Source organism: Pan paniscus, chromosome 4 (assembly GCF_029289425.2).
Source record: "Pan paniscus chromosome 4, NHGRI_mPanPan1-v2.0_pri, whole genome shotgun sequence".
Lineage (NCBI taxonomy): Eukaryota > Metazoa > Chordata > Mammalia > Primates > Hominidae > Pan > Pan paniscus.
In genome coordinates, this window is record NC_073253.2 from 46331564 (window position 1) to 46347055 (window position 15492).

Genomic DNA, 15492 nt, shown 5'->3' on the forward strand with positions numbered 1-15492 from the left:
ACAGTTTGTAGCCTTCACATACTGGCTTCTTTCACTTAGCAATACACCTTTTAGGTTCCTCCATGTGTTTTCACAGCTTGATAGCTCATTTTTTTTTTCATTTTGCTGAGTACTATTTCACTGCACAGATGAACCACAGTTTGTTTATTCATTCACCTATTAAAGGACTTCTTGGTTGCTTCCAAGTTTTATCAATCATGAATAAAGCTGTTTTAAACATTTCTGTGTGGGTTTTGTGGAGATGTAAGTGTTCAATTCATTTGAGTAAATAACAGGGAGCATAAATACTGGATCATAAGGTAAGAGCGTATTAGTTTTGTGAGAAAATGCCAAAATGTCTTCCAAAGTGGCTATCCCATTGTGCACTACCATCAGCAATGAATGAGAGTTTCTGTTGCTCTACACCCTCACTAGCCATGGTTGTTGTCAATGTTTTAGATTTAACAACACTAATAGGTTTGTAGTGGTTTCTCATTGTTTTAATTTCCAAGTCTCTAATGATATATGATGCTGAGTATTTTTTCATATACTTATTTGCCATCTTTTTATCTTCTTTGGTGTCTGTTAAGTCTTTGGTCCATTTTTTAATCAGGTTGTTTGTTTTCTTATTATTGAGTTAAAAAGTTCTTTGTATAATTTGAAAACAAGCCTTTTATCAGATCTGTATTTTGCAAAGGTTTTCTCCCATTTTGTAACTTGACTTTTCATTATTTCATAAACACTGTCTTTCTACAGTGCAGTTTCATCAACACTGTCTTTTGCAGTTTCTGTATTTTTTTTGCAGAGCAGAAGGTATGAATTTTGATGAAGTCCAACTTACCAGTTTTTTTTCTGGATTGTGCTTTTGGTCTTGTTACTTAAAAGCCATCATCAAACCCAGCACACCTGGGTTTTCTACTGTGTTATTTCTAAGAGTTTTATAGTTTTGCGTGTTACAGTTAGGCCTATATTCCCTTTTGAGTTAATATTTGTGAAATATGTAAGTTTTCTGTCTAGATTAATTTTTTATGTGGATGTCCAGTTGTTGTTTTGTATTATTTATCCCTTGAATTGCCTTTGCTCTTTTTCAAGGATCAGTTGACTTTGTATGAGTTCATTTCTCGGTCTCTATTCTGTTTCATTGATATATTGTCTATGGTTTTGCCAATATCACACTATCTTGAAAACTGTAGCTTTATAGTAAGTTTTGAAGTCAGGTAACATCAGTCTTCAGGTTTTGTACTATTTCAATAATGAGTTGGATATTCTGGGTCTTTTGCTTTTTCATATAAACTTTTTTTTTTTTCTTTTGAGATAGAGTCTCATTGTTGCCCAGGCTAGAGTACAGTGACCTGATCTTGACTCACTACAACCTCAGCCTTCCGGGCTCAAGTGATCCTCCTATCTCAGTCTCCCAAGTAGCTGGGACTACAGGCTTGTGCCACCATGCCCAGCTAAATTTTGTATTTCTTGTAGACAGAGGGTCTCACTATGTTGTTCATACTGGTCTTGAACTCCCGGGCTCAAGAGATCTGCCCACCTTGGCTTCCCAAAGTGCTGTGATTACAGGTGTGAGTCACCATGCCTGGCTGATTTTTCATATAAACCTTACAATCAATTTGATGCCATCCACAAACTAACATGCTGAGATGCTGATTGATATCTTGTCAGATGTAAGTTCAATTTGGAAAAAACTGACATTTTGATAATATTGAGTTTTCCTATCCATGAACATAGAATATCTCTCCATTTATCAAATCTTTTATTTTGTTCATCAGAGTTTTGTAGTTTTCTCACATATATTTTGTTAGATTAACAGTTAAGTATTTAATTTTTTTGTTGCTAATGTAAATGGAATTATATACTTTTATTTCAAATTCTCATTGTTCATTGCTGGTATATAAAAAAGCAGTTGAGTTTTGCATATTAACCTTGCATCCTACAACATTGTTATAATCATTTATTAATTCTAGGAGTTTTTTAACTGATTATTTGGGATTTCTACATAGACAATTAGCTCACGTGCAAACTAAGACAACTTTATTTCTTCCTTCCCAATCCGCATTGTTTTTATTCCTTTTGATGTCTTTTTTACTTAGCTATCACTTCCAATACAGTGTTGAATAGAAGTGGGAAGAGTAGCTTCCTTGGGTTGTACCTGATCTTAGCAAGAAAGCATCTAACATTTACGGGGTGAATCCCATCTCTACTAAAAATACAAAAATTAGCTGGGTGTGGGGATGCGCACCTGTAATCTCAGCTACTCAGATGGCTGAGGCAAGAGAACTGCTTGAACCCAGGAGGCAGAGGTTGCAGTGAGCCAAGATCAGGCCATTGCACTCCAGCCTGGGCAACAAGAGCAAAACTCCATCTAAAAAAAAAAAAAAAAAAAAAAAAAAAAGCCGGGCGTGGTGGCTTACACCTATAATCCCAGCACTTTGGGAGGCCGAGACAGACAGATCACCTGAGGTGAGGAGTTCGAGACCAGCCTGACCAACATAAAGAAACCCCGTCTCTACTGAAAATACAAAATTAGCCAGGCGTGGTGGTGCATGCCTGTAATCCCAGCTACTGGGGAGGCTGAAGCAGGAAGGTCACTTGAACCCCGGGGGACAGAGGTTGCAGTGAGCCAAGATCACTGCATTGCCCTCCAGCCTGGGCAACAAGAGCAAAACTCTGTCTGAAAAAAAAAAATTCCCTCTCTTCCTAGTTTGCTGAGGGTTTTTGTTGGTTATCATAAATGAGTATTGAATTTTGTCAAATGCTTTTTCTGCATTATTAATATAATCATATAATTTTTTTCTTTAGCCTATTGATATAATGAATTACATTGTTTCTTGAATGTTGAACCAGGCTTGCATACTGCATACCTGAAATAAACCCCACTTGCTCATTGTGTATACTTATTTTTATACATTGTTGAATCTGATTTACTAATATATTCTTGAGGATGTTTTCATCTAATAAGATATACGCTATATAGTTTCCCCTTTTTTAATGTCTTTATCTGATTTTAGTATCAGGTTAATGTCAGAATTAATTAGGAAAAAGTCATTCTACTTTTATATTTTGGGAGAAATTGTAGAGTATTCATATATTTTCTTCCTTAAATATTTGGTATAATTTACTATTGAACTCATCTAAGCTGGGTGCCTTCTAGGTTGAAGAGTTATTACTTATTGATTCAATTTCTTTAATAGATATAAGCCTATTCACATTATTTCTTCCTGTGTCAGTTTTTGTAGCTTGGTTTGAAGGAATTGATCCACTTCATCTAGATTATTAAATTTGTGGGAATGGAGTTAATCATAATATTATAATCTTTTGTTTGTGGAATCAATAGTAATGACCTTCTTTCATTTCTGATATTAGTAATTTATGTCTTTTCTTCTTTTTCTTAGTTAGCCTGGCTAGAGGTTTATTAATTTTATTGATCCTTTCAAAGAATCAACTCTGGTTTCATTGATATTCCCTATTGATTTTGTATTTTGAATTTTATTTATTTTGGCTCTATCATTATTTCGTTTCTCTTGCTTATGTTGAATATAATTTGCTCTCCTTTTTATAGTTTCCTAAAATATATGCTTAAATTATTAATTTTTAATCTTTTTTCTTCTCTAATATATTCATTCAATATGGTATGTTTCCCTCTAAGCACTGTTTCAATGCGTCCCGTGAATTTTGATGTTATATTTTAATTTCCATTTAGTTTAAAATATTTTAAAATTTCTCGAGATTTTTCCTTGACACATATGCTATTCAAAAGTGTGTTGTTTCATCTCCACTAATTTAGGGGTTTCTCAGATTTTTTTTATTATTGATTTCTACTTTAATTCCATTGTGGTCTGAAACAATATTTTCTATGACTTCCATTATTTAAAATTTTCTAGAGTGTGTTTTGTGACCCAAAATGTGGTCTACCTTGGTTAATATTCTGTGTGAGTTCCGGAAAACAAAGTGAATGAGGACAGATGTGTATGCATTGCTGGATGTGGTAATGGCAAGTTTGTGTGGAGTTCTCTTATTTTAAAAATATTTTTATTGAACTATAATATACATGCTGTAAAATTCAAATATCTAAAGTACATAGCTCAATAAACGTTTGTAGAGTGAACATGCCAATGTAACCACTGTTCAATTGACAATATAATTGCCAATGAATTACTAGTAAAGTTTTATTTACTAAATTTAGTTTTATTTACTAAACATTACTAGTAATTCATTGGCAATTACATTGTTTCCTTTATACCATACAAGCTTCTTCAAAACAGTGGTTAGACATAGAATCTGTGGGAAAAACCTCTTATAAGAGGAACAGTTGGTGGGACAAACAGTCTTACTACTTCAGTTGGTCCCAATAGTGTACTGAGATCATCATCTCCTGGCTCTACCACACAGTCCAGATTCTCTTCTTTCTCAGCCAGAACATCTGTCAGTCTGAATGACTGGCCTCAAAGGTCACTTTATAAGACCAGTCACTCAGACTGACAGATGTGCTGGCTAAGGAACCCCTGGTTACCATGTGTGTCAGTCTATTGCTGATACAACTTCCTACTCATAAGTAATGAGCATGGGAGGTAAATGAGATGACTCAGTGAATCTCCTTGGTCCCAAACTGGAGTCCCTGAACCATTATGCAACAGTAAAATTCACCTCCTCTTGATGATCAGGATCAATTACCCATGTCAGTATGGTAATTCCTTTTTTTGCCTGTGATTCACCAGAATGAGCAACCCCAAATTACCCAAATGGTGGGGAGGTGACCAGTCAGTATTTGTACTTTTATGTTTAGTGATATTAATACTACAGCTCATGGTAGAAGTATTGCCCCTCTAGGAAAAAAAAAAAAAAGCCTCTAGACCTATGCTCTAATATGGAAGCCACTAGTATGATATTTAATTTTGAATTAAATTAAAATTTTTGTTCCTCAGTCACATTAGCCACATTGCAAGTGTTGTATAGACACATGTGGTTAGTGGTTACCATATTGGAAAGTATAGAGGAATATTTCCATTACTGCAGAAAATCCTATTGGACAGCACTGCTCCAGGCTTTTATATTCTACCTATTGAAGACACAGTTCCATTTAATGGCCTTTAGTATTTATATAACATTCCAGTTTCATGGAGTGTTATCCCTAATTTGGCACTTTAGCTAATATTAATTGACCAATTATTAGTATGTAGCCTTTGTGTGAATATCAAAGATAAACACACAGGACAGTGTCCTTTATTCAAGGAACTTATAATCTAATAGAGGATAAGTAAAAACAACCTCACCAAACAAATATGCAAATGTCGTTATAATTTTTAGATGAATGAATGCCTTTATTATCATGAATGGATTATTATCATATGATCATGTGTCCTTTGTCCTATCTCCTTCACTATAAAATGGCTCTCTTGAGCTGAGGCAATGTCAGTAAATTAGACATTCTGTGTTAGTCTCCTTGAGGCATGAATTACTCCCAGCTGCCAATAGATTGGACATTCGTCAACAACAGTAACTAGACTATGCTTGGTACAAGAAGGTCCATGCTTTTGGGCCCATGTGTAACTTCTATTTCTTTAGCATACCTATTCCTTCCATCAGCCAATTGTACTTGCTCTTTCCATACATTTGTTTTGTGCTTCTTCTAAAGAAGGTGTTTTCTAGTAATTATTATTTTGATATACAAAGATTCTCATCTTTTTAGGACCCACTTTTGTAGATCTGATTACATGCCTCTCCCCTAGACTTCCTTATCTCCAATTTTACAGTCTTGTTTCATCCTGATGGATTTTAAAATACAAACATTCACTGGGTTAGAAGTCATATACTGTGTACCAGAGGCTATGTTAACCTGTTCTGTTAAAGGTACTACTTCTGGCACAGCAATTGTGATTGATACAACCTCTGAATTGAGTTTGTGATAGTCCATTGTCATCTGCTCTGTGTAGGAGCAATACTAGTGAATTAAATGGGGGTGTAATGAGAATCACCAGCCCAGTATCATTTAAGTCTTTGAAAATTGCAATAATCTCTGCCATTCCACCAAGGATGCAGTTTTTTTTTTTTCCAATTTGCAATCTTAGCTGGGAAGGGGGACATTTTCAGGGTCTTCCAGGAAAAAACCTTGGTCTTTCCTATTCTTCACAGATCAAGCAATAAATGTGAGGCTTCTGACAGTTGCTAAGCATGTCCATCCTGATAATGAATTTGGGAACTGGGGAAATAACTGCCAAGTGAATGTATAGACTCAGTGAGTCTACCATAAGACAGACCTGGGTGAATATTCTGCTTGTAATTTCCCAGTTGCCTCTGCCTCATTGCAATTAGTGGATCCAGTAGGTCACCTCCACTTAACACTGTTTATGTTTTTGAAATGGAAGGGAGAGTTTTATACTGTGAACTCATAATGCTATTTTATCTGGAGGAGAAGAGGTCATAATCCTTTGGTCTTTATAATAAATCCATTTATTCATCTAAAATTGTAACCACATATGCATGTTTGGTTGGGGTGAAAATTTTATTTTACTTATCTTCCTATTAGATTATAAGTACATTGAATGAAGAAACCGTTCTATGTGCTTATCTTTGATGTTCATGCAAAGCCGACATACTAATAACTGGCCAATAAATATCAACTAAAGGAACAATGCCCTTTATAGCTGCTCCATATTTATGCTTGTATGACTGACTCATAGTAGTTTGAATAATAGTAAGTGGAAGTGATTTGAAAATATACTTATGCAATCTGATACACCATAACTGTAAAATATTAGCCCCCAAATTTTGACATAATGTGATTTTATCACACACCATTCAAAACACAGTTGGTCTCAACACAAAGTATGGGTTCATCCTGACACAATATTCTGGCTTTAATATCTTTTCAAAGAGTTCAGTTTCCTACAGAGGGCAGGAGATATGGCTACCATCTGCACCCATGTTGTATAGTTTATAACTTTCACCACCTGGAGGGAGCCAACCCAAGCTCACTCTCAGGTTTAAGAAATCCTGATGAAGACTCTGATTTATCAGTTTCAGATGGGAGCACTAGGGCAGGTAATGTAACCTTTCAAGCCTCATGCTCTGAGGGCAGGAGATGAACCCATATTTAAAAATGGAGGCTACCTCTGAACTGCAAGTTGCAGTATGAAAAAGAGGTATTTCTAGAAGAAGGAACAATCCTGAGATGTTTAAAAAATGTGTCTGTTATCTCCTAGAATAAATGGAAAAAGTAATTGTCTTTGTTTTTCTTAACAAAAATTAAATAGCCCAAACATGGAAAGTCAGCACATTTTATATTCTGTATTATTCCACCCACACTTCCTTGAAAATTATGTGTTTTTATAAATGCTTTTAATAAAGGAATTAAAATACTTTTAAATATTTTTAGGCAGCACAGTCATTGGCTCACTGACAATCTAAGGCAGTTGTCTCCTCAGACACTCTGTCTTTCCAGTAGTTATAGCTTTTTGACAGCAGGATCAGTGTGAGATAAATAGACTTTAACATTTTTGTTAAAAATAAAAAGCCCCACAAACCTGGCCCATCATTTCCTACTGGCAGGAATATAAATAGCTGATGCACTTTACTATGCATAAAGCCAAACAAAGGCCAAAACGATCTTGTCTAAAGGTGATTAGAATGTGCGTGTTTATGGAAACAAGATGTGGCCACCCTCTGGCTTAGGGTCCATCTGATTTGGTCTATTTATAAATAGAATTCCAAAGTGAACAAACCCACTTCCTGTTTGTCTCTCTCAATCTCCCTTTTTTTTTCTGCCAAAGTATGGATCTGATCTCTTGCACTGTTTGTAAGAAGAAAATTCTGTTTGTCATTTATCAAAATCTAAACAGCTGCAACTTAACAATGTTAGTTTAGTTTCAATATTAAGTAAATAAATGTGAGCAGTGATCATATTATACAAACAAGTGGACCTGGAATTTAAATTCAATAAATTTTACTTCTAATTAGTTTCACAAGGTTTCAGATTTTCTTAAGTTCCCTTCATATCTTCCAACTTTGCTATATTAGTATGGATGGCATATTGTGTAGAGATGGCATCTTAACTCTCTCCCAATCCATAGTACTAAGCCTGTCTGAGTTTGAAGATTTTTTTCTCTTTAAAGTTCTAAATAATTTACTTTGAAAGCAAGAGTGAGTGATTTGAAAAGGTGTTGGCTTGAAATTCATGGCACAATTAAAGGCATCATTATACTTTCCAGATCAGGTGTAAAATGAACAGAAAAAACATGTGCATTTCTCTGTAATTCCACCCATGTGACTCATCCTGAAACCACAGTAATTGTATATTTAAGACTTGCTTCACTCATTAGCCAGCCATTTCAATGCACTTATATTTTGGATCAAATTCTGGGTCATTTAAGTGATTCATAGAATCAAGAGTATAAAACCCATTTATACCCAATGATGGTGAAAGCCATTAGTCAACAATAATTATTATGAACCTGCTGTGTGCCATTTCCAATTTACATTCTTCAAAAAGCAAAAGTGGTCTCCCTTTGGACACTTGAAGGGTATTTACAATAAATTACATGGTGGAACAGCTTGAATTAAATAATGGTCCTTTAAGAACCAAGCTCCATTGAAAGACTAATTTGGAAATTAAAGTTATATTTTTTGTTGAAACATATGTGAATATAGCACCAATTTGGAGAGTCCCGTATGCTAACAAAAAGTATGTTCTGAACAAATACATTTTTTCTCCAAGTTAATAGTATTTTACTCATAGGGTTTTCTAAGGTTGACTAGGACAGTTGTATAATAACTATTGGGCCATTACTAATATTATATTAATTCCTTGGGATAGTCCCATGGAAACTTGTCTAAAACTTCTTTAGTTTTCTTAAGGCCAAATTCTGTTGCTATGCCTCTATTCTCATCAAGCCAAAAAGAAGTAAAGCTTTTATTTTAGATTCTAAGTTGTCAGACCATGAGAAACTATATCAAGACATGATCTAGAAAACTGTTCACTACCCAGAGATGGTGAAGTTCAAGCTAAATGCATTAATTGCATGACACTTTGAAGTCACTGCCTTTGGGAGGGATGAGTGCATTTCATGTGAAGCATCGATATGGGAGTACATCTGATTATAGCTATGATGGGCTAACAAGCTTACCTTTCTGTCTTGAGAAAACTGGACCAGTTTTTAAACACTGGACAATAGTTAGCACAGGACAATTGTACCTAGGATAAGGAAAATTAAGAAAGTGAGCCCAATGAGTGTCCCATCTCACAGCATTGAGAACCTTTTCAGCCTGCAGAACAGGAAGAAGGAATGCAATCAGAGCCTGGTGGTTCCTTCCCTGAGGTGAGGAGACTGACTCTGGAATTCAGGTGGGTGGTTAGAGTTTTCAGAAAAAAGTATGAGAAGAGGAAAGGGTTGTCCAGAGAAAGCATAAGATTGCTGCAGAGATCTACAGAGGGTAAACCTCAAGTCTTTACCTGAGTACAGACATGCAAGTGAAAAAACTAAAAATGCGAGGGACACCAACAGAGAGACGTAGGTGGAATAATCCCTACGGCTTACACAAAGCTAGAAATAGTTTGTTCTTCCAACACCCAGTGATTAAAAACCTCCTAATACACAAAACATTGAGTAATGTCCTTAGAAAAGTGTTGCATTAGTAATGGTAAATAATTAGCCTTAGAATAAAGGCTGCTCTAGATTCACCCTAACACAGCTCAAAAGCAAGAATCAAACTGATTGCAAGTGACTAAACTTTATCTCAGAACAAAATCTCAACATATTTAACAAAAATACAAAAAATTTTAAAATAGAAAGGGAGTAAATATGGTATCTAATGATGTGAAATTACTGACTTTCATCTGAACAAAAATTACCAAGCATAAAAAGACACAGGAAAATATGAACCATATCCAAGAGAAAGTAAATCAATATAAACAGATGCAGACATGAACTACATGATATAATTAGTAGACAAGGACATCAAAACAATTATTATAAACATGCTCCATTTGTTCAGGAAGGTGGAAGAGAATACAAGCATGATAGAGAGAAAAATGTTAGCTATAGAAAAGATTCAAATCAGACTTGTAGAGATGGGAAATACACTATCTGAGTTTAAAACTTCACTGAATGGGAGTAACAACAGATTAGATTTTGCAGAAGAAAGGTTACTAATGTGAAGACCTAACAATAGAACTACTCAAAATGTATTACAGAGAAAAAAGAACCAGAAACAGTCAACAGGGCCAGGCACAGTGGCTCATGCCTGTAATCCCAGCACTTTGGGAGGCCAAGGTGCGCGGAACACTGAGGTCAGAAATTCAAGACCAGCCTAGCCAACGTGGTAAAACCCTAACATGGTAAAAATTAGCCGGGTGTGGTGGTATGTGCCTGTAATCCCTGCTACTTGGGAGGCTAAAGCAGGAGAATCATTTGAGCCCGGGAGGCGGAGGTTGCAGTGAGCTGAGATTGTGCCAGTGCACTCCAGCCTGGGTGACAGAGTGAGACTCTATCTCAAAAGAAAAAAACAAAACAAAACAGTTAACAGAACATCAGTTCTGTTGGAGACATCAAGTGAACTCCCCATAAAGAGAGAAGGATGGAGGGACAGAAGAAAATTTTGAAAATATAATGACTGATAATTTTTCAAATTTGATGTAAAGTATAGAACCACAGATCCAGATGAACAACAAATTGTGAACCAAAAGAACATTAAGAAAACCACATATAAGCATCATAATCAATTGTTGAAGAACAGATTAAAAACAAAATCTTAAAAGCAGCTAAAGAAAAATAAGACACACTACAGAACAAAAATAAGAACAACAACAGACTTGCAGTCAGAAATAGTGCAGACCAGAATATAGTGGAGCAACATCTTCAAAGTACTAAAAAAATGGAAAACATAACAAAAAAAAAACCATACAAACCTAGAATTCTATGTCCAGTAAAAATACCTTTTAAAAATGAGGGCAAAATATAAATGGTTGCAGATGTGCAAAAGGACAGAAAACTCATTACCAGAAGACCAGAAATGTTTAAGACTATCCTTCAAGAAGGAAAAATAAGCTAATAAAGGAGATAACAGATAATAATTTTAAAATCTAGTTTATTCAAAAGAAGCAAAGAAAAAGGAAAAAGACAACAGAGATTAAATAAACACAAAGCAAATATCAGAATGATACATTTTAACCCCAATCATAGCAATAATCACATTTAATGTAAATGGTCTAAACATTCTGATCAAAAAGTGAACCAATCAAATTGGATTAAAAAAGTAAGATCCAAAAACATACCATCTATAAGAATCTCACTTTAAATAAAAAGACACATGTAGGCTTAAAGTAAAGAAGAAAAACAAATATGATGCAAACACTAGTCCAAAGAAAGCTGCGGGAGTGACATTAGTAAAATGGAAGAATAGGAGCTCTAGTTCTTGTCCTCCCACAGAAACATTGATTCAGCAACCATTCATAGATGAAAATAGTTTTTTGTGTGTGAGTTCCATAATCTAAATGAGAGGTTATAGCACCCTGGTTGAGCACAAAAACAAGAAATGATGGATTTTAAAGGGTAAGAACAGTTTCACTTTACCTGTGTCATCCTTCCCTAAGCCAGCATAATGTAGCAACAAGACAGTTTCCCTCTGCCTGTGAGTTCTCCAACGGGGGAAAGAAATAATAAAGTGTGCATCTGAATTCTTCAGTCTCTTGGGGCAACACCTAAGTGGCTTGCTTCTGTTATGCCTCACCCAGACCACTGAAGGAATCAGCATGGCTACATTGCCTTGGGGTAAGTACGAACAAAGGAAAGAGAGAGGGGCTCCCAAAAAGTGTGCAGATCTCAGCAGCTAATCCACAGGCCCCAGTGGCAGGTCAATCCTCCCACAGACTCTACCAGGCAGACTGCCCACAGACACCACCAACCAGCTCACCCAGAATCTCTGGCTGGGCTGACTAGGAAAGGGTTTTTCCTGAAGCCAGTTTGTGAAGATTGGAAGAGGTGATGGCTTCTTCAAATACACAACCAAGAAAAAGCTACAAGACTCAGGGAAATATGACACAACTAAAAGAACAAAATAAAGCTCCTGTAAGTGACCCTAAAGAAACACAGATCTATGAACCACTTGAAATTTAGAATAGTCATCTTAAAGAAGCTCAGGGAGCTACAAGGGGACATAGACATCAAAATGAAATCAGAAAAACCATACATGAACAAATTGTGAAGCTCAACAAAGACATAAAAACCATAAAATGAACCAAACAGAAATTCTGGAGCTGAAAAATCAGTGAATTTACTGAAAAATTTAATAGAGAGTTACAACAGCAGACTAGATGAAGCAGAAGGAAGAACTGATGAACTTTAAGACAGGCCACTTGAAATTATCCAGTCAGAGAAGGAAAAAGTAAAAAGAATGTAAATGTGAAGAAAGCCTATGGGATTTATCAAATACCACTAAGCAAACCAATATGTACATTATGGAGTATTAGAAGGAGAAGAGAAAGAGAAAGGGGAGTAAGACTTATTTAAAGAAATCATGGTTGAAAACATCCTAAATCTGTGGAGGGAAATGAACATCACTTTCACGAAGCCCAAAGGATCCCTAACATGTTGAATCTAAAGAAGTCTACTGAAACTCATTATAGTTAAATTTTCAAAAGTGAAATATAAAGAGAGAAGCTTGAAAGCAGCAAGAGCAACTCATGATATGCAAGGGAAACTTCATAAGGCTATCAGCAAATTTCTCAGCAGAAACTGCACAAACCAGGAGAGAGTAGAATGATGTATTTGAAGTACTGAAAGAAAAAAAAATGCCAACTAAGAATCCTATAATACTGGCAAAATTGTCCTTTAAAAATGAAAGCTAGAGAAAAATTTTTCCAGACAAACAAAAACTGAGGGAGTTTGTAACCGCTTAACCTGTCCTACAATAAATGCTAAAAGAAGTTCCAGTTGAAATGAAAGAACATTAAACAGCAACACAAATGCATATGAAGGTATACATTTCACTCATAAATATAAATGTATAGACAAATACAGAATAATGCAATACTGTAATGGTGGTGTGTAAATCATTTTTAACTCTAGTAGAAAAGTTAAAAGAAAAATGTTTAAAGAATGACTATAACCATAAAAATTTGTCAGTGAATATACAATATAAAAAGAAGTAAATTCCAACATCAATAACATAAATTGTGTGTGGTGGGGAAGTGGTTTAAAAGGGTAGAGTTGTTGAATGTGATTAAGGTTAAGTTGTCAACTTAAAATAGACTGTTATAACTATAAAAAGTTTTATGCAAATCTCACAATAAGCACAAAGAGAAAAACTATAGTCAATACAAAAATAGATATATGGAAAAGAAATAAGGCATATCACTCCAAAACATAATCATATCACAAAGGATGACAGCATGAGAGGAAGAGAGGAAAAAAAGAACTATGAAAGAGACAGAAAATAATTAACAAAATGGCAATAGTAAGTCCTTACAGATCTATAATTACTTACAATTTCAATGAATTAAACTCACCAATCAAAACATTTAGTGGCTGAATAGAAAAAAAAAAAGACCTAATTATATATTGTCTACAAGAGACTAACTTTAGATTTAAGGACACATATAGGCTGAAAGTGAAGGGATGCAAATGGTAACAAAAAGAGAGCATAGGTGACTATACGTATATCAGACAAAATCGATATTAAGTTGAGAAGTGTCACCAGAGATAAAGAATATCATTACATAATGATAAAAAGGTCAATATAGCAGAAAAAAATAGCAATTATAAACACATATGCATTCAACATCAGATCACTTAAATATATAAAGCAAACATTGACAAACGTAAAGGGAGACAGAGGCAGCAATACAATAATAGGGTATTTTAATACTCCACTTTCAATAATGGATAGATCATTCAGACAGAAAATCAATAAGAAAACAGGAGAACTGAGCAACACTATAGACCAAATGGACCTAACAAACATACACAGAACATTCCACCCAACAGCAGCAAAATACATACTCTACTCAAGTGCACATAGAACATTCTCCAAGATAGATCACATGCTAGGTCACAAATAAGTCTTTTTCCAACCATGATAGAAACTAGAAATCAATAGCAAAGGAAAATGGGAAAATTCACAAGTACATGGAAGTTATATTTTTTCTAACCTTTATTATTTACTTACTTCCGTTAACTTTGGATTTAAGTTTGTTCTTCTTTTTCTAGTTCCCTTTTAATTTTTTATTTTATCAAAAGGGAGTTTAATTGTTCAAAGGTATATTGAATTAAGAAGAAATAGAAAGCCTAAAAAAGTCAATAACAAATAAAGACATTAAACCAGTAATATAAAACTTCCCAGCAAAGAAAACCCTAAGACCAGATGGTTTCACAGGTGAATTACATAAAACATTTGAAGAAGACTTAATACTAATACTACTTAAACTCTTCCAAAATAAGAGGAGATATAATATTTCCAAACTCTTTTTATGAGGCCAGCCTTACTGTGATATCAAAGCCAGACAAAGATACAAGAAGGGGCCGGGCGCGGTGGCTCACGCCTGTAATCCCAGCACTTTGGGAGGCCGAGGCGGGCGGATCACGAGGTCAGGAGATCGAGACCATCCTGGCTAACACGGTGAAACCCCGTCTCTACTAAAAATACAAAAAATTAGCCGGGCGTGGTAGCGGGCGCCTGTAGTCCCAGCTACTCGGGAGGCTGAGGCAGGAGAATGGCGTGAACCCGGGAGGCGGAGCTTGCAGTGAGCCGAGATCGCGCCACTGCACTCCAGCCTGGGCGACAGAGCGAGACTCCGTCTCAAAAAAAAAAAAAAAAAAAAGATACAAGAAGGAGAGAAAACTACAGGCCAATATCCCTGATGATCACCAATGCAAAAATCCTTCAGAAAATATTAGCCCACCAAATTAAACAGCACATTAAAAGGATTCTACATCATAGCCAAGTGAGATCTATATCTGGGACGCAAGGAGGGTAGGAACATATGTAAATCCATCAACATGATATGCCACATTAACAGAAAGCCAGATTAAAAAATCACATACCAATCTCAATAGATGCAGGAAAAGCATTTGACAAAGTTCAACACCCTTTTATAATAAAAACTCTCAACATACTAGTTATAGAGGAAACTTACTTCAACACAAGAAAGGCCATATATGAAAAGTTCACAGGTAACATCATACTCAAAAGTGAAGAACTGAAGCATTTTCTCTAAGATCTGTAACAGGGTAAGGATACCCATTTTTACCACTTCTATTCAATACAGTACTAGAAGTCCTTAGCCAGAGCAAATAGTCAAAAAAAAAAAAAAAAAAAAGGAGAAAGAAAAAGAGAAAGAGAGAGAGAAATAGATTACTAAATACTTTTAATAACTCTCAAGACAATAAGGATAAGATAATTAACATTTCACAGTAAAACCTTACATTTTGGAAGACTGCATTCCAAACTTAGGACTTTGACTTTTTTCTGTAAGAGTTCAAAGCTCATAAATATATTTCATTCTATGTGTAAAGT